This window comes from Schistocerca gregaria, chromosome 5 (assembly GCF_023897955.1).
Source record: "Schistocerca gregaria isolate iqSchGreg1 chromosome 5, iqSchGreg1.2, whole genome shotgun sequence".
Taxonomy (NCBI): domain Eukaryota; kingdom Metazoa; phylum Arthropoda; class Insecta; order Orthoptera; family Acrididae; genus Schistocerca; species Schistocerca gregaria.
In genome coordinates, this window is record NC_064924.1 from 379,004,757 (window position 1) to 379,025,725 (window position 20,969).

At 40.9% G+C, this 20,969-nt stretch overlaps 1 protein-coding gene across 1 annotated transcript in view; it reads right to left on the reverse strand.

Annotated features, from left to right (window-relative positions):
• Positions 1 to 20,969, reverse strand: part of LOC126271916 (GDP-fucose protein O-fucosyltransferase 1) — an 80,186-nt gene that overhangs the window by 49,786 nt on the left and 9,431 nt on the right. The window lies entirely within an intron of this gene.

A 20,969-nucleotide genomic window follows, 5' to 3' on the forward strand; every position in this document is an offset into this window, starting at 1 on the left:
ATGCTATGAGTTCTGAGCATTTCAATGTTATTTTCACTATACTCCTGTTGCTAAAAGATGGAGTTTGATTTCTCATCGCAAAACTGCAATATGCTTTTTCACTGAAAATAAAACTGCGCTACCGCTACCACATAAAGAGGCTATTGTTCTATGTGATTTTGCTGAAAATTATTCCTTTGTGTTTCAAGCTGAAGCCCAAGGATTCCATTGGCCACAGAGCATCTGTGTGTTGTTTATAAGACACAAAATCACAACGAGAGAGAAAAATCTTAGCTACAAATGTTTTGTTTTTATCTTCGGCATTCTGACAAACAACACAGACAGTTTTGATGGCACAATACAAATACCTGCCGCCGAAGCTAGTCTACAAAATCAAGTGAATAACCAAATATTTAACTTCCAGTTGTTTGAGTGGAGTAAACCAAATATTCCACCAGTTGCTTTATTCTATGTGACAAGTGATGAGCATGCATCAGAAGAAAGAAATTCTGAAAAAAGATCTAATGAACACATAGCAGTTACAGGGACTCAGTTGCTTCTAATTTTAAGGGTTTTCAAGTTCATAAATTTCAAGTGGGTTCAGATTCAGAAGGCATACATTTTGAACAGATCACAAGATTTTTTGCTTGTGCTTATTTCTACTAATGGCAGATGGCTTGTGTGTTATCAAGAAATGAAAGAGGAGGGGGAAGTCATTTATGCATACTTGTGGATGAGTTCCTTTTTCATACCGAAAAAGACTAGACAAATTGCATGTCCCAAAAATCTTCATACTCTGGAAATCAAAGCAGAGATGCAAAAAGCATCACAGATTATGTTGCAAAATAACATGTTTTTATTGGGTTGTTGCGTAAGTTCATAGTGTTTTCCCTAAGTTTAATAAATACGACATAAATACATGAACAATATATTCTCATTCACTATTTACGACAGTCTGTCAATGCTGGGGTAATTTTCTGATTCTGCAACTCTAGAAATTATCATTCCTTTCTTTTCCTTATATCAGCATAAAGACACCATTTCTCATCACCAGTTACAATACAGAAAAGGAATGGTCAATGTTGTTCACAAGCCGAATTATGTCGAGGATGGAGAGACGCCATCCACTGATTTTTGCTTCGAGTTTTAACCTTCCCACTGCATGAAAATGTTGCACGATGAAGGAATGATCGCAGTTCATCACATCTGCCAGTTCTTGAGTACACTGATGTGTATCATTGTGGATTAATGCATTTAAATGATCATCAAAAAATCCTGAAGGCCTTCCTGAACATGATAAGTCACTAATGCCAAAGCAATCCTCCTCAAACGAGAAAACTGCTTTCTTACCATGATGTGTCCAACATTTCTGGCTGCCTCTGGTGCTGTCATCCCTCTACCGAACTCAAACAGAAAACTATGTCAGAAATGTTCTGATTTCTCCACTTGGCACTCCATTTTCTAGTTCCACAGCTCCACTCACACTCTCCAAAAGACAAAGTGTGAACGCAATGAAATACAAAATAAAAAATGACAATCAATAAATAAATCCACAGCAACTTGAAAACCAACACGCAGAACAAAAACGCTACAAACTTGTGCACCATCCTACCATACCAATAATTCGTCATTCTTTGAGAAGACTACGTTATGTCATTTAAAAGGAAACTGTGATATATAATCTTAATCTCTAATAAGATCATAACTGGATAACAATGTTTTTCTTGTTGAAGATAAGTAGAACCTTTCTCATTGTAAAGCACACCAATAACTTACTGTTAAATAGTCACAGCTACAACAATGTTTAGTTAATAACATTGCTGCGAGCAGCGTTGCATGCAATGTGGCATAGCAATTAGCAACACTAGTTGGCATGCAGTGGGTTGCCAGCAGCACTTATTTATTATTTGGTGTGTATCACTTCTGAAAGTTTCTCAAAATTTCTTGTTTCTAATTTCTGTACGTTCTGGAATATTCTATGTTTCTATAAATAACAGTATTCTCTATCAAGGAGTTCAGTTCTGTTCTATTCTGGTTGTATGTTGGTATTGATAATAAATGCACTTTTAGTGATAAGTGTTTTGGGTTTGGGCAGGATCCTGGTTAAGACGTGACATCGTTTGGTGGAGATGCCAGTTACTTCAAAACATCTACGTCACTGTTGCTCCAGTTAGGCAACATAAAGGCCATCGCCTACTGCAACAGGCACCAGACGGCAAATAGTACATTGTCCCAAATCACTAAATACAACAAGTAGAATGACATAATCTGTTCATCAAATGTGAACCTTGACTTGTATGTCACAGCTCTCAGTGGTTTGAGAACAATGATGAGGAGCTCAACAACTGGGATAAATTCCAGGCAGAACTGATGAAAATGTTTGGCAATGACCAGCATAAGTCCACTTAGCACAACAACTGAAGAACAATGTCCAATGTCATGAGGAACTACAAAGTCTTACATGCAAAATATTTTTGCTCTATGCCACATTGTGAAACTGATCATGATAGACGTTAATAAAATCACACAGTTTATTAGCAGTCACTTCAGACATGAAGACATGTCCCACTGATAAATTTACCAAGTGGTGCCACTGCTCGTGGGGCACCACGATGACCTTGCCTCTCATACACTAAATTGTAAGAGAAGAGGTAGACATACCCCATATGGCAGGAGGTAGTAAAGAATGTTGAAGAAGAAGAACTGTAGTCTATTGTTTAGCAACAACCTTTACCATCAGTTGAACATGCCAGGACGAAGGGACTTTGCACACTCAGACTTAAGCTGCAGCTTTCAGATGACGGCCTAGTGCATGATCAATGATGACTATAGCACCAGATGTCAACCATCACAACAGTTCTATTCATGCCAATCAACTGCAGATGATACAGTTGACCTGTGGGACAAACCTTATTGCTATACCCTGGACTACGTCACTCCCCAACACACTGTAGCCTAGTGATGGGACAACCACCTGGTTTTAACTATGGATTGGCAAGCTGATTTTTGTTTAGTTGAATGAAACAACTGACAAGACTGGCAGCTACAGCAGCGATATGAATGTTCAAGTGACTTCATTTACACACTTTTTCAGCCTTTTTGGTTACACACAAAGCATGATTAGAGTTCTCTACTTTTTCCAAGACAGATAATGTTTTGTTTTTCAAGAAAAAGTGGAGAAAAAGCACGAGTACTTTCAAATTTTATGTATTTATTTGCTTCTATACAAATTTTTCATACTTCTAGCATTAAATGTGGGTTTTTGGTTGGTTTTGAAAGGCTGGCAACTGTTGCCACAGTATAAATTTAGTTTAAACAAATATACAGTCACTTTTTTGTTTAAATTTTTTGAAGCCCTGTCTCTTTCTTCCCATTGTTTGGTGATTTTATCACCTTCTTTTTAAGCATATATTGCTACTTGTGGCAAGTATTTTTTGTGGGAGATAGTTGTCATCATTTGTTAATTTTCTTTGAATTTATTTAAGTGTCATAATAGGATCATCTTTGCAGATATTGTATACACATTGAGTAACTTTACAATAACTTTTTATCCAGTTTTTTCCGGAAAATATATTACTGTAGAAAATTCTGTGGATTATATTACTTTAGTGATTCTGGATGGGAGGCCAAAAAATTTACTGTCTTAATCCAGGCCTCCAGGCACTAAGGAGGGGGGGGGGGGGGGGCAGTAAAGGGTCACAGCCCAGGTGCGAGTTATGTTTGCTATGCAACTGTTTTCATCTAGACAAAGTTATCTATTAAATAAATGCCTATTCATAAATGTGGATGGAAAACTGAACTGAAAGATATGTATTGGCACTCACTCAATAAAAAGAAAATATTGGAACAACAGTAACAGTGATGACAAGAGATAACAAAGCGCAGTAAACAATAGTGATTTAACAATGGCAAAACTCTCAAATGTTTCAACTCAGAATTAAATGTGCCAGAATACAAGTGTTTACATTCAGTTTCTCTGAGAGACTGGTTTCATTCAAAAGCATGAATTAATCATTCAACCCACACATAAAAGATTACAGCCAAGTAAGTCAACTGTTTTTCAACAACCAACTGAATCAACTGTTTTCATTTAGCTGTTCCCATCACTACATAATAATTCACCTTCATTGTACATAGTTATCAGCCATGTGCCTAGCAGCTGAATTCATGTAAACTATGAAAAGTGACCATCTATGGAGGTGAAGTAAACATCGAAGAAGCCCGCCCGGTTAGCTGTGCGGTCTAACACATTGCTTTCCAAGTGGAAAGGCATGCCGGTCCCCAGCACTAATCTGCCCGGCGGATTAGTGTTGAGGTCCAGTGTACAGGCCAGTCTGTGGATGGTTTTGAAGGCCGTTTTCTATCTGCCTCAGTGAATATGGCCTGGTTCCCCTTATTCCGACCCAGGTACAGTATGTCAGTGATCACTGTGCAAACACTTTCTCCACACACACGTACACCATACTTACTCTACCACTCAAACATTGGGGTTACACTTGTCTGGTGTGAGATGTTCCCAGATGGGGGGAGGGGTGTTAACTGTACAAGTGGGGCCAGTGGACTGCAGTAGCCTGGTGTGAACCACTGAAGGCTATGGCGGGGACAAAGCCTCTCTGTCGTTTCTAGGTCCCCAGTTCAATACAATACAATACAACCAATGATGAAAATCCTATATGGGTGAAAGTCATCAAAATGTGAGGAAATCACATTTGACATCATCAGTGGCCAACTTGTCTGGGCACTAGTTGACTCAGGGGCTTTTTTTTTTTTTTTTTTTGTTAATGCTTATCATCTCCAGATGTGCTGAAATTCACCGACAAGAGAAGCCCTTCCAATTTGTCATTTTATCAGCACGTCGTCACAATGTTATTGTGAGATGGGACTTCTTGCAGGTATAATAACCAGTCAGACTGGAAGAACGGAGCTCCAGATGGGCAAAGAATGCTCTGGGTGGATGTGTGCTGTTAAAGACATTGTTGTCCGACCATTGTCAACAAGAGTAGTTCCATTCATCTTTTAAACTGTGAAGCTTCTGTCGGCTGAAAAGTTACTCAAGCTCATTAAGGAAAACTATGTGCCAGTGACATCATAAGCATTTTAGGTGGTCAAGATGAACTATGCCTCACTAATTGTCATGAGCAGTCCCAATTCTTCCCTAAAGCTATGTGCATAGGAATATATAACATTCCAGCAAGGGCAGCTTAATGCCATTGGCAAAAAACTGTGCTCTGCTACCACTAGACAATTCAATGAAGGAAGCTACCATTGAACTGTAAATAGAGCCCGGCCTAACAAAGGAACGATGCAGATGAATGTTAGCTGTTCTGCACCAATTTCTGAATGCTTTCAGATCTGGAGTGGAGGAAAGAAGGGCCAAACGGCCCATGGTTCAACACCGTATTAACATTGGGGAGTATCCACTCATCAGCCAGCTTGAATGACATATAGTCCAGGAGGAAGTGGAGATGTTGCAAAACAACATCACTGAACCTTCAGAAAGTCCTTGATCATCTCATGCGTTCTCTTCAAAGTGGAGGATGGCACTTGGCATTTCAGTATTGACTACTGACAACTGAACAAAATTATAAACAAGATGTCTACCCATTGCTGAGAATTGATGACACCCCACACTGATTGAGGGGAGCAAAGTATTTCTTGCAACTATGGACACAGAGAGAGGCCATTGGCAAATTGATATTGATGAGGCTGTCCAGAAATAGCCTGCCTTCACTGCTTCTGATAGCCTGTTCAAGTTCAAAGTAATGCCATTTGGACTAAGTAATGCTCCAGTCACCTTCAAGCATACAATGGATGGACAACCTGCTCAATATCTTGATATTTGGATGACATAATCACATTTTACAAAGACATTTGGGGAACACCGAAGCCATCTGACAAACATGCTGAAGCGCGTTCACATTGCAGGCCTCTGACTGAATTCGAAGAAGTGCCTCTTTGCCACCCCAGTAAATAATCTTGGGGCATCTACTTAATGGCAATGGAGTATGCCCTGACCCAGATGAAGTAACAGCAGTCCCAGATAGTCTGATTCCTTGGCACATTTGTGGTGTGGGAAATTTTCTTGGAAGGTGGTTGTATTACCGTTAAGTCATAGAGGACTTCTGTACCAAGACAGCGAGAAGCTAAATTTTCCTGGAAGAAAGGTCTTTCCTTGTACTTAAAGAGGCACTAAAATCATCTCCAGTCCTAGCAATGTAGTATGAGGATGCTGAGACACAGCTCCACAGTTGATGTTAGCAATTATGGGATAGGTATCAATTCAAAAAGATGCAGGGAAAGTGATAGCTTACACTTCTACAATACTCTCCAGGTCTGAAAGGATCTACTCTACAACTAAGAATGAGTGTCTTGCAGCTCTGGTCATATTTACTTGGCAACACATTCACCACTGTGACAAATCACCATCCTCTATGCTGGCTGAATAGCCTGAGGGATCCATCAGATCGATTGGCGAGAAGTGCACCGAGGCTTTAGCAGTACATCACAGTGGTATACAAAAGCAGATGCAAACGTAAGGACACCAACTGCCTTTCAAGAAATCCTTTGCCAGAATACGGTGGTGTCAATGAAATCTTTGTCATCACTGCATTAAATGACATTGGTACTGAACAAGGAGAAAATCCGCCCATGCTAAAAACAGAAGCCTTGAAGAATGAGGAACTAACCAAAGATTAATTCCAGTTAATAAACTGAACATTGTGTAAGAGGAATCAGGATCCGATCGCATGGACATGGTTGCTCATCCTCCCAGCTCATCTATATCCTGAAGTTTTTCCATAGCACTCCGACATCTAGCCACCTTGGACTCATGAAGACTATACAGAATCAGACACAGGTATCACTGCCCAGGTCTCTTCTGATCCATTAACACTAAGCTCCAGAAATTGATAGTTCCTTGAAGAAGACATTGTTTTGAAGCAAGGGACACCACGTGTGACACTCTTTGATCATGGAAAAGTTTTCCAGTTGAGACTAGCATCAAATGTAATTTCATGTTGTTACACCACACCTAAAGAATGAGAACTACCTACCTCCCACAGATGATTGGTCACACAGTATGCTTTAACAAAAGCTTGGGTCTTGGTGTAGGTTGATGCTGAACAGAGAGATTGGGATACAATACTGCTTGTCATGACATTCGCATGCAACACAGTGAAGCAAGACAATATAGGCTTCACACCATCCTTTCTGCCCCATGATCATGCTGCCAAAACAATGGATGCACTATTTGTGTTTCAACTGGAAAACACTCAGGACAATTATGTGGAACACCTCATCACCAGTACCAAAGACAAGACAACTTCTCGCATAAGGACCTTGGGTGACCATGAGAAAATGCTACTTTCAGCTATATTTTATCCCCCAACACTTATCAGGCATCACATATGAAGTTTAAGATTCTGACGCTTTATCAAGAAGATAAAAACTGAGTTGACGTCCATGTCCTCTGTGTGAAACTTTACTACAGTCCTGAGTCACAGATTGGTAATCGGGGTTCTCGTTCATGGAAACTTAAGACCATCTTGAGATTCACAAATCCTCAATGGAAGGGCTACAGTCAATTATTGCACAGTAAGGAGAAGTGGCAACACAGCCAAAATGTGAGGATCCACTAGTGCTGTTATACAAAGGACCACTGACAAGATCTAGATCCAGAATGCTGTAATCAGCTCCAATGGGAACTTCTGAAACAGCGGGACACAGTTTCTCCAGGAGAGGAAGCAATGCTGTTAGCTGTGCTGCATGCAATGTGATATAGTGGTTAGTATCACTGACTGGCTCACTGCAGGTTGCCAGTGCAAATCTGACCAACAGCTATTTGTTATTTAGGCCGTGTCCTACGTAAGTGACAGAAGTGACCGACAGCACGTGACAGCTTCAGGCGACAAAACTCAACCGCAGGTATAGTTACAGAAGTGCCCTACGTGCGACATCTGTGTTGCTGCCTGTCTCTCGCTGCAACTGGCAACATTTGAATTCAAATGTGTTTGAAAATTGTTGCTGCAGCACGTGTGACAGAGAGTGACAGCCATGTGTCTTCATGGAAAAGCAGTGGAGCTATGAAATGCTTATCATGTGATTTTAAGAAAACTATTTGGTGAAAAAATTTGATTCTTCTGCATCTTACAGCCTGATGCCTAAATGATAAAGGTCCGAATTAATTTTTCATTATTCATCATAGTTACTGTGCTGTATGAAATTGAGTACATGGCTGCCAGAAATTTTTAAGAATTTGCAGAGGTAAAAATCACATTGTGTAGACTTTCCGTATAGTTCATTTAAGGCCATACATTATTGCATATGAAATGTAACCAATATATCTAAATTGTATTTAAAGTTGAGACGAGAATGACATTTCTTTTCATTCTTGAGATATTGGTTGTTATATCCATGGACGGGTCGCTAACGGCGCATCTGAACCTTCCTGCTCTTTGGGAAGGAATCAACTGGTCGTAAAAATCGTCTTACCTCTTAAACGGTTCAAGATATAGAAACAACGATGTTTGGAAATGAAAGCACACAGAATGGATTATTTTATTGTATGATTAACACTCTATATGTTTTTGTAAACACATGAGCAGAGCGAAAACAAGACTCCCTATAAATTACTCCATTAGGTTTTGTCCTAATTTTCACAGCAAAACAAAGGGAAAGAAACAGTTAAACGGGATATCAAAGTGACAAGCGTGAGGTCTAGTTTAGCACAAAAATATTTAACTGCTTGAAAGTAATCAGGATAATGAATGACAACTTAATTAATGAGTTGAGGAAACATAGAAATATTTCATGAAAAGCTGCTGCCAAGCTATGTAAATGAAGTGTCAAAAATTTCATCTCTTCAAGGCCTAGCTATTTTGTACATAAAAAGATACATTTGTGCGGTATTTAAATGTGAAGAAGGCTTCCTTCGAATCAAGTACATTAGGAAAGCAAACGAGGAGTCAAAGATCATATTTCTGAATAAAACTTGAAAATAAAAGAAAATATGAAAGAAATCAGTCAAATATTCTATGAAATGATTTGTGAAAAAGAAATAAGTAGATCAGAGAAACGTTTTACATGCCTTTGAATTATGCTTGAAATCATGCACAGAAAATGAGGTGCACCAAACGCTTCCCTAAAAATTTTCCTTTCATACTTTAAACAAATCATTACACAAAATGTTTGACTTCCTTTTCAAAAATTTTATATGCTTCACTTTTACAGATTATTTAGATTAATTGAAACGCTTGGCCTTAACACTGACTGCTGATGAATTAAATTCGCAGTGTCAAATATCTGTAAAATTTCATGGCTCATTGTAATTTATTAGGAATTTAATATGTATGATATACTGGGATAGTTGTGTATAAACTTAAAGATCAAGTACTTTGGCAAGACCTTAAAAATATACTTAGCGATGCAGTATAAACAGTAAAAATAAAACTTAGTATACAGAATTGTAACTGAGTCAGTTAAAATATAAGAAGAACGCAGAATCGAATCCAGGACTTTACGAAGCACGTAATCACAAACTGTAACGCTACCGCTACCCCATAGCCAACAGTCTCTTTATTTATGTGTGTATTTATTCTTGATCATGTAAAAAATATTCATATTTCATTTATTGATGAGGAAGTCAAATGCGCTTCTGCTCATTCCCGTGTATTCGAAGAATTTGTCTGCTTATCTTCATAGTTGATGGTATTTATGAAATTCTCCATGGAGATTCTTCCCTTTGTAAATTTCATGCAAAGCATTCCTCTTCGCTTCATTTTCTAAAATAAACCTAATTTTGTAGCCTTACTCTACAGTTACAGTATTCTAGAGTTTAGGGGTGCCATTTTATAGAAACAGCTAGTCAGCTCTAAGCAGCCGTCTTGTAGCGCAACATGGTACTCACACGTAGGACACCCGAGCTTTTTGCCTAATGCTGCTGCTTGTTGCTGGAGTGTCACATATCCAGAAGTTACTCGCTGTCTGTCGCTCACGTAGGGCACGGCCTTAGAGTTTATCATTTCTGGATGGTTCTAGAAATTTCTTATTTTGTATATCTTTGAATATTTGATGTTTGTATGAACAGCAGTACACACACTGTCCAGAAGTCCAGTTATATTATGTTTTGGCTGTATGCTGGTACTTACAATGTGGCTTCAGTGCTAAGTATTACTTCACTGACAACCTTGCCTTCAGGTCTGGACTAAATTCTTGTTATGACGGGGTAATATTATTTAACATTAAAGTACTTGTAAATAAAAGTAAATTAATTAAATTTTACGTAGTCTTCATTGAGTGTGTTGTTATGGTTTTGGTTAAAATATTTTCACAGTTAACATGGAAAAGCCAAATTTGATTGTAAATTTAAATGTACCACTCTACCAATGTAATAAACTGACTGCCATCAATTTTAAAAAGATGTGACAGCCTTAATTTGGTTTTGTCATTTAAGGTTTCAATTACAACTTAGTTGTAGTTCTACAGGCTGTGTGTCAGTAAAAGAGAAGTGGTATTAATGCATTTCTACTAGAATACTAGCATGAAATTTGGCACATAATTAACAAATGCTGTATCACTGTCACTTTTTTTTTCAAAACATAAAAATCTGATTTTGGAATTATATGAACTACAAAAAATTTTGGTTCAAGAAGAATTCAGTATTTTTATGAACATGGTCAGGCAACAGCTTGGAAGATGGTTGGTTGGTTGGTTTAAAAGGGGAGGGGGAGGGGGGGGGGGGAAGGGACCACACTGTGAGGTCTTCGGTCCCTTGTTCCCAGTAAAATAATTACACACCGGAAAGAAGAAAAGAAAGGAGATGTACAGCACAAGAACATGAGAAAGGAAGAGCCAGGAGAAAGTCAGAAGGATAAAAAACACTACTATGCACAGAACAGGAAAAGAAATCTATAGAGAGAAGCAAGAAACAGATAGAAGGGTTAAAAACAAGAGAGCAGATGACTGGCTGGCCGACCACGAGAATAAAAAGGAAAAGCCAGCAAACTCTGCTACACATTTGAACATCCACCCTAAAAACATTAGAGTGGAGAGCACAAAGCGACAAAGGACATGCGCTAAAACTTACATAGAATGATAAAACCAACCGTCGCATATAAAATGTAAAACTAAATTAGCCAATGAGGCATTGTCAGCTAAAATTAATGGCAACGAGTCCGGTAACTGAAGAGTCCATCGCAGGGCATCCAAAGAAGGACAGCTCACTAAGATATGGGACACTGTCAGCTGGGCGCCGCACTGACACTGAGGTGGGTCATCACAGCGCAGGAGGTAGCCATGTGTCATCCAAGCGTGGCCAATGCGGAGCCAGCAGTGAACCACAGAGTCCCTGCAAGAGGCCTGCATGGAGGACTGCTACACATTCGTAGTCTCCATAATGGCATGCAGTTTGTTGTGCATGCTGAGTCCATGCCATTTCATCTTCCAAAGCCGTAAAACATTGCAGCATAGTCAGCTGCAGAGAGGCCGATTTCCATAAGCAGTTTCTGCATAGCCTGTCAGCAAGTTCATTGTCTGGGATTCTGACTTGACCTGGGGTCCGGACAAACACCACTGAATGATCACACCGTTCCAGGGCATACATGGACTCCTGGATGGTCACTATCAAAGGATGACAAGGGTAGCACTGGTTGAGAGCTTGCAGACTGCTCAAAGAGTCAGTACACAGAAGAAATGCCTCCCCAGGGCATGAATGGATGTGTTCAAGAGCACGAAATACAGCCACGAGCTCGGCAGTGAAAACACTGCTGCCATCGGGCAAGGAATGCTATTCAATATGTCCTCCATGGACATATGCAAAGCCAGTGCGAGCATCAGCCATCGAGCCGTCGATGTAAACCACTTTGTGGCCTCGGTACGTGTCAAGAATTGATAGGAAGTGGCAGAGGAGGGCTGCGGTGTTAAATGAGACCTTAGGGCGATATCAAAGGTACAGGCAGAGCTGAGGCCTAGGTGTATACCATGGAGGTGTACATGAATGGACCTCAAGTATAGATGGTAAAGGCAAGGACTCTAGTTCAGAAGGAAAGCATAAGACACTAACTGCAATTGGAAGCCCTGACCTGGGCTGCTGATGCAGAAGATGAACCACTGTGGGTGGGAAAAGGAGACTGTGATACGGATGCGCAGAACTACGAATGTGTGATATATAACTGGCCAGCAGTTTTGCACACCTAACCTGCAATGGAGGCACTCCGGCTTCCACTAGGACGCTGGTCACTGGACTCGTCCAAAAAGCTCCTGTCGCTAGGCGAACGCCACAGTGGTGCACTGAGCAGTGGAGGGTACTGAGGAGCTGCCAGCACTTCTGCTTAAGCTGATGTGGGTGAGGAAGCCAAGTCAATCAGGTGTCGAAAACCAGTCCTAAGAATCGATATGTCTCCACTACAGTGAGTGGGTCGTCATTAAGATAAAGTTCTGGTTCTGAATGAACAGTATGACGCCAACAGAAGTGCTTAATACATGACTTTTGTGGCTGAAAACTGGAAACTGTGGGCTAGAGCCCATGACTGTGCCTTGTGAATGGTTCCCTGTAGGTACCGCTCAGCAACACCAGTACGGTGGGGCAATATGAAATGCAGAAGTCGTCTGCATACAGAGAAGGTGAGAAGGATGGCCCTACAGCTGCTGCTAGACCATTAATGGCCTCTAAAAACAGAGACACACTCAATACACAGCCCTGCAGGACCCCATTCTCCTGGATATGGTGGGGAACTATGGGCCCACCAACATGGACACCTAAAGTATGAAGCAACAGGAAATTATGGATAAAAATCTGGAGTAGGCCTCAGATACCCCACTCATATAATGTGGTAAGGATATTATGTCACCAGGTTGTGTCATACACTTTTTGTAAATCAAACAAGACGGCAACCAGGTGTTGGCATCTGGAAAAGACTGCTCAGATGGCAGACTCTGATACACAAGATTATTAGTGGTAGAGTGACTCTGGCGGAAGCTGCCCTGACATGGAGCCAGTAGGCCACATGACTCCAGGACCCAACCCTACCACCAACACACCATACATTCCAGCAGTTTACAAAGAACATTGGTGAGGCTGATCGGCCGATAGCTATCCACATCAAGCGAGTTTTTACTGGGTCTGAGCAACGGAGTGATGATGCTCTCCCACTATTGCAATGGAAAGACGCCATCACACCACATCCAGTTGAAGATGTTGAAGAGATGTCGCTTGTAGTCAGATGAGAGATGTTTAATCATCTGACTGTGGATCCGATCTGGTCCAGGAGCTGTGTCGGGGCAATGTGCGAGAGCACTGAGAAGCTCCCACTCTGTAAATGGGGCATTATAGGATTCACTGTGACATTTAGTGAATGAGAGGACTTTTTCTTCCAGCCGCTGTTTGAGAGTGCGAAAGGCTGGGGCTAATTCTCCAACACAGAGGCTTGAGCATAGAGCTCAGCGAAGTGCTTGGCAATTGCATTTGCATCAGTAGATAAAATGACATTTATGTTAACACCGGGAACAACTTTTGGGGTCTGGTACCAGAAAACACATTTGATCTTTGCTCAGACTTGGGAAGGTGATGTATGGCACCCAATGGTCGAGACATGTCTCTCCCAACACTCTGCTTCTGTTGTTTGATAAGTTGGCAAATGCAAGTACGGAGCCGTTTAAAGGCTTTGTAGTGCTCCAGGGAAGGATGCCACTTATGCCACTGTAGAAGTCGCTGACGCTCCTTAACTGCTACAGCAACTTTTGGCGACCACCAAGGGACTATCTTCCGCTGGGGGCACTCTAAAGAGTGAGGAATCGTGTTTTTTGGCACAGAAATGATTCTTGTAGTCACCTGCTCAGGGGGATGGGCATCTACCCCTTGGCATACATGGGGAGTTAACGGCGGAGGCATCAGCAGAGCAATCCCTGTGTGGACAGGGGGCTACAACCAACAGGGTACATGGTGGCCCCACCATAACAGACTGGCTACCATGCTTAACATCAGGTGCAACCAAGCAAACAAGTCCATCATCATCGTCAGCATGAAAAACAATGTTGCACAGTTGATGGAAAAATACGCACCCAGGAGGGTAACCTTGGCCAACAGTTGGAGAATGAGCAGAATTGCACATCCACGTCGACGAAGGATGCGAAAGGTCTCGGCACATGATGGACACAATGCACCATGTAAGGCGCCCTTTCCCGAATTGGCTTGCTGTTCGGGAAAATTTTGAAAAATGGATGTCAAACCCTACAGGGGACCATCACAAAGGCTGAAACCTGAGAGACTCCTTTTAGTCGCCTCTTATGACAGGCAGAAATACCTATTCGAACCCCCAGACCTGCAGGGGCGAAAGCTTGGAAGAAACTAAGGTATGGTTGTTTCAAGGTTTCAAAATGTGTCAAACATTGCACAATTTTTGAATATTTAAAATTAATAATAAAAAACAACTTGGTATTTTTCATGTAAACATCTATTAACGGTGCAGAAAATATGAAAAATCTGACATGTCAAGAGTCAAATTATTTGTCAATTTCACATGGACTGTCCCTTATTCCATGAAAGTTTTTTTTTTCTCTTTCTCTTTTAGGAGAGAGATATTGAACACAGTTTTGAGTAAATCGTGTTTCGTATAAAGAAGAAGACAATTTTATATGTGGTCAGCATGTTGCCCTATTTTTTACTGAGAAAGTGTACTGTTATTGTAAAACTGACTTGTTCCAGTTCATAAGGAAATGTAACCGCATCATGCAATAAAAATTATTTTATTGAATGGAAAAAATATTTCTATACTGAAGCAGGTCAAATCTCAATAAAATGTGTAAGATGAGAGAAAAAAATAGAAGAAAATAATGAATTATGTAGAGCAATACCAAAGAGAAAAACAGGCAATTGCCAAACACAAATTTTAATGGAGTCAAAGAGAGAGATGGTATTACGTGGAATGACTACTGTATTATCTCCAAGTTACTGGAGGTCAAACGATACTGAGAGCTTCCAGTACACTGTATATCAAATGTTGTATCTGTGGCATTTTGTGGTGGACAGTGGAAGGAAAACCTATTCACATAACTCCTACAAACTGTATTTGCGTTAATTTTATCTGCTTGTTCCTCACTGAGATTATAATGGGAAGTGAAGAATAGTGTTAAGATCTTCAGTGACTACAATTATACTAATAGCAAAGTGCACTATGGTATTGTATGTCCTGATGGTACCATTATCAATGGTGTTCTGCATTGGTGCAAGACAAAATAAGGGCACAGCAGAGAATAGGCATTGTTGGTTTGGGTAAGAATTTCGCTACCTGGTCATAAACACCAAGGGATGGCTGGAGCTATGTAACTATAATGACATCCCGACAAAGTCAAGGTCTCCAGGGCGCAGAACCCGGGAGAATCATGGTGTAGGGTGATTACACTCCCTCAGCAGCTGCAGCCCAGTAAGCATGCCATGGGTACCATCATTTTGCCTTGTAAGCAGTATGGCTCTGTTTCTTTAATCTGTTTTATTATATGCTAATATCTTTAATCATGGGCATGGGAAAAATTAAGCTTAGTCCGGTAATAATGTACAGAATGTTCTGGCTGAGAATTACAAATTATTTAGCAGTAAAGGAGATGGCTTACCGAAAGGCAGATGCGCTGCATCATCAATAGGTACACAAACAAAGGTACAGATTTAGCTAACTTTTGGAATGGTATTTCTTTTTCTAGCTAGTAGGAGAAACACACACACGCATACGCCTGTCTCCCTACATTGTGGTCAGTCAACTGCCAGCTCTTTCCTGGCCCACAATGAGTGTACTGGAGTGAGGTGGGGTTACGGGGTGGGGTGACATGAGGGATGGAGAGAGGCAGGACGCAGGGAGGGGGTTGGGAGGATGTGTCTAGTGGTTCGTGGGGGAGTATTGAGCCATCTGTGGGCTAGCTGGGGTTGCAGGTAGAGACAAGGGTGTGAGTTGGCAGTACGCAACTAGCTGACACGAATTAGGTGGGGGTTACTGGGACAGGCGATGGTGCGCGCGCGCGCACACGCACACACGCACACAAACTAGTGGGTGGTGGTGAGGGGGACAGGAAGGTAACAGGAACAAAGTATGTGCTGTAAGGATAGCTCCCACCTGTGCAGCTCAGAAAAGCTCAAGATGGTGGGGAGGATCCAGATGGAATGGGTTGTGAAACAGCCATTGAAATCTCACATGTTGTGCTCAGCTGCACATTGTGCCACTGATGGTACACCTTGTTATTGGCAAGAGTATGGTGGCAGCTATTGATTCTGGTTGACAGCTGGTTGGTTGTCATACCAATGTGAAATGCTGTGCAGTGGTTGCAGCAGAGCTTGTATATAACATGGTTACTTTCGCAGGTGGCTTGGCCTCTGATCGGGTAGGATAAGCCTGTGATGCGACTGAAGTAGGTGGTGTTGGGTGAGTGGATTGGACAGGTCTTGCATTTGGATCTTCCACAAGGGTACAATGCCTGTGACAGAGAATTGGGTGTGGGTGTAGCATAGGAATGGACTAGGATGTTGTGGAGGGGCTGGAAGTATCGTGGGTAAGTTGACCCTCATTTCAGGGAACAATGCTAGATAAACAAAGCTCTGATCAAGGGCGTGGTTCAGTTGTTCTAGTCCCAGGTGGTATTGGGTGACAAGGAGGGGGGCTTCTTTGTGGTTGGTTCTTGGTATGGTTGTGAGGAACAAGGGAATGTGGAGATATGGCATGGGAGATCTGTTTGTGTATTAGGTCTGGAGGGTATTGCCTGTCTGCCAAGGCCTTTGTGAGACCTCAGTGTACTGGCCGAAGGAGTCGACATCACTGCAGATGCATCTACCATAGGTGGCCTGGCTCTATGGGAGTGGTATTTTGGTGTGGAAGGCGTGACAACTGTCAAAGTGTAGTTACTGTTGGTGATTGGTGGGTTTGATGTGGACCTAGGTGTAGACGGAGGCATTTGAGAGAAGGAGATTGACATCTAGGAAGATGGCATGATGATGGAGGAGCACCAGTAGAAGAGGATGGGAGTGAAATTTTTGAGATTGTGGAGGAATGAGGATAAGGTGCCCTGGCCTTGGGTCCAAGTTAAAGATGTTATCAATAAACCTGAACCAGATCAGGGGATTATGCAAATGCCCTTGGCTGTGCCACGAATTTGTCTGTATACCTTCCCTTCATAGGCAAAGTAATTATAGGTTGGGATGTAGTTGGTTAGGTGTACGAAAAAGGAAGTGGTGAGTTTGGAATCTGCACAACATTGGGAGAGGTAGTGTTCAATTGCAGCAAACCCATGGGCATGCTGCCTTTGAGTGAGTCATCTCCTTTATTCCTAAATAATTCGAAGTTTAGTCAAGAATAGAGTAATGATCACTTCATGGGTGACAAGGTTCTCCATATTTGTTAACAGCTTTCATAAAGGATCCACTCTCAATGACAACAGACACTCACTGCTAAATACAAGTAAAACTGAATACCGCCGCATCCACTCCCTGAGGTTAATGACATGGAAGATTCATTATGCAGTAGGCAGGGGGTCGTTTGAAAACTTGGGTTTAGGCACGGAAAAAAAAAAAAAAAAAAATGACATTACTCCTGTCAAATGTTCTCTTACTGGCTCAATTCACAAGTTGATGCAGTGCTTGTGAGATAAACATCCTAGCAATTTCATTGCAAAATTCAATTATAGCATTGCAGAATTCACACATTTTTGTGATTCCTTTAGTTATTATTAATGAATTCTCTATTGATGTCCAGTGATATTATTATTATTATTATTATTATTATTATTATTATTATTATTAACAGTAGTTGTCTAGTGTGGTGAACCACGTAAGCCGATTGAGAATTTACTGATTACAGAAAGTGATGTTAAGATTGCATGGGATGTTCAAAGATATAACAATCCCTAGTTAATTGCCACTTCTGTATCTCCCCAACACCAGAAATGAAGCTGCTTAGGACTTATGAATATTAATCAACCAGCTACTGAGAAATCTGAACACAGTTAAGATCATCCAGGTTGGCATTCTATTTCATAAGGTTGCACATATTTGCAGGTCAGCATTTCACTGCACGAGGTATTACCGTAGCACATATTTGTGTATCACACTGATGTGAATCTGAGGAAACAATGGGAATTCAGAACTGGCACCTCATTTCCCTGTCAAAGATCTGGTGGCATTTCAAGAAACCAGCTGTCAGATGTTAGAGTTCATTCATTCAGATAAAATGCTGCACCAGCCCAACAGCAGGCTACAAAGCATACCAGTCTAGAATGGTAGAGTTCTCACTGAAGACTTCTCACCACTACTTCCAACTGTGACTTCTGTAAGTCGACACACAGGCTAACTAATTGTCTCAAGTTCTAAAGAGAGTGATACTGCAAAAAAAAACTAACTTTGACAATTGCGTAAACTAATTTTATCTCAAACAATTTGCTAAATATCTTCAACACAAAGGAATTGCCGATATTCGCTATGAGCATGCACTGAATGAGGGTAATGGGTAAGGGGTGCTAAAATAGCTAGGTAGTCTGTGCAGCTGTGATGATTACTGTGTTCAGATGGCTTAGTGGTCAGAGCATCTGCCTAGTAAGCAGGAGACCCAAGTTTGAATCCTCGTCCGACATAAGTTTTCAACATTCCCCATTGATTTCAATCAATGCCTGCTTGGTGCCAATGTCTGCATTTCCTTTGTGTCTGTACTCAATGGCTGCTGGATCAAAATGGTGCCCATTCTTTCGGAAATGTCTGAAAGAAGAGATATAACACATATATTATAATTATCTACTTAGTACTTTTAAAGGAGATTCATTCAGTAGTAAACAGTAGCCATATTTCAATATTTTATGCAATATTTTCATATTATTAATATGTATGCAATGGCTGAAAGCAAGGGGAAACTACGGCCGTAATTTTTCCTGAGGGCATGCAGCTTTAATTTATTGTTAAATGATTATGGCGTCCTCTTGGGTAAAATATTCCAGAGGTAAAATAGTCCCCTATTTGGATTTCCCGGCGGGGACTACTCAAGAGGACATCGTTATCAGGAAAAAGAAAACTGGCGTTCTAAGGATCAGAGCGTGGAATGTCAGATCCCTTAACCGGGCAGGTAGGTTTAAAAATTTAAAAAGGGAAATGGATAGGTTAAAGTTAGATATAGTGGGAATTAGTGAAGTTCGGTGGCAGGAGGAACAAGACTTTTGGTCAGGTGAGTACAGGGTTATAAATACAAAATCAAATAGGGGTAATGCAGGAGTAGGATTAATAATGAATAAAAAAAAATAGGGAGTACGGGTAAGCTACTACAAACAGCATAGTGAACGCATTACTATGGCCAAGATAGACACGAAGCCCACATCTACTACAGCACTACAAGTTTTTATGCCAACTAGCTTTGCAGATGATGAAGAAATCGATGAAATGTATGAGATGAAAGAAATTATTCAGAGAGTCAAGGGAGATGAAAGTTTAATAGTCATGGGTGACTGGAATTCGAGAGTAGGAAACGGGAGAGAAGGAAACATAATAGGTGAATATGGATTGGGGCTAAGAAATTAAAGAGGAAGCCGCCTGATAGAATTTTGCACAGAGCACAGCTTAATCATAGCTAACACTTGGTTCAAGAATCATAAAAGAAGGCCGCATACATGGAAGAAGCCTGGAGATACTGACACGTTTCAGATAGATTACATATGGTAAGACAGAGATTTAGGAACCAGGTTTTAAATAGTAAGACATTTCCAGGGGCAAATGTGGACTCTGATCACAATCTATTGGTTATGAACTGTAGATTAAAACTGAAGAAACTGCAAAAAGGTGGGAATTTAAAGAGATGGGACCTGGATACACTGACTAAACCAGAGGTTGTACAGAGTTTCAGGGAGAGCATAAGGGAACAATTGACAGGAATGGGGGAAAGAAGTACAGTAGAAGAAGAATGGGTAGCTTTGAGAGATGAAGTATTGAAGGCAGCAGAGGACCTAGTAGGTAAAAAGATGAAGGCTAGTAGAAATCCTTGGGTAACAGAAGAAATACTGAATTTAATTGATGAAAGGAGAAAATATAAAAATGCAGTAAATGAAGCAGGCAAAAAGGAATACAAATGTCTCAAAAACGAGATCGCCGGTAAGTGTAAAATGGCTATGCAGGGATGGCTAGAGGACAAATGTAAGGATGTAGAGGGTTATCTCACTAGGGGTAAGATAGATACTGTGACCTTTGGAGAAAAGAGAACCACTGGTATGAATATCAAGAGCTCACATGGAAACCCAGTTCTGAGCAAAGAAGGGAAAGCAGAAAGGTGGAGGGAGTATATAGAGGGCCTATAAATGGCAATGTACTTGAGGATAATATTATGGAAACAGAAGAGGATGTAGATGAAGATGGAAATGAAAATGAAATGGGAGATACAATACTGCATGAAGAGTTTGACAGAGCACTGAAAGACCTGAGTCGAAACAAGGCCCCGGGAGTAGACAACATTCCATTAGAACGACTGACGGCCTTGGGAGAGCCAGTCTGTTCTGACATGTCTATTTTTTGTTATCCCCCACCCATCTCTATCACATACAATGCATTCAGCTTTTCACTTTTATTAACTCATGCACATGTTTTAGCAGTAATCTCCGTTTTGTATGTTACCATATCTTTCACTTTTACGCTATTGTGTTTTCAAATCTGATGAGTCTTTCTTTCTCATCCCATCTGGTAAGTCTCCCTGATCTGAACTTCTGGGTGACTTTTCCAAACTCTATTCCTTTCCCTGAAACTCAGCATTCCTTTTCCCTCAACCCTCTTCCTCCCTTTTCAATCCTTCTGCCAGAAGAAAGAACCACTGGCTCTGAAAACTAGCAAACTGTAATACCTTTTATTTGTGTGTCCTACTGTCGACAGTTGGCGTGTAGATTTTTTGTCTATGCAGTTACTTATATTTTCACTCCACTTGAACAATGATGTACTTTCATTCTCAAGCACCTTTCCCTTGCAGCGAGTGTAAGCATTTGTTTGGACTGTGGTA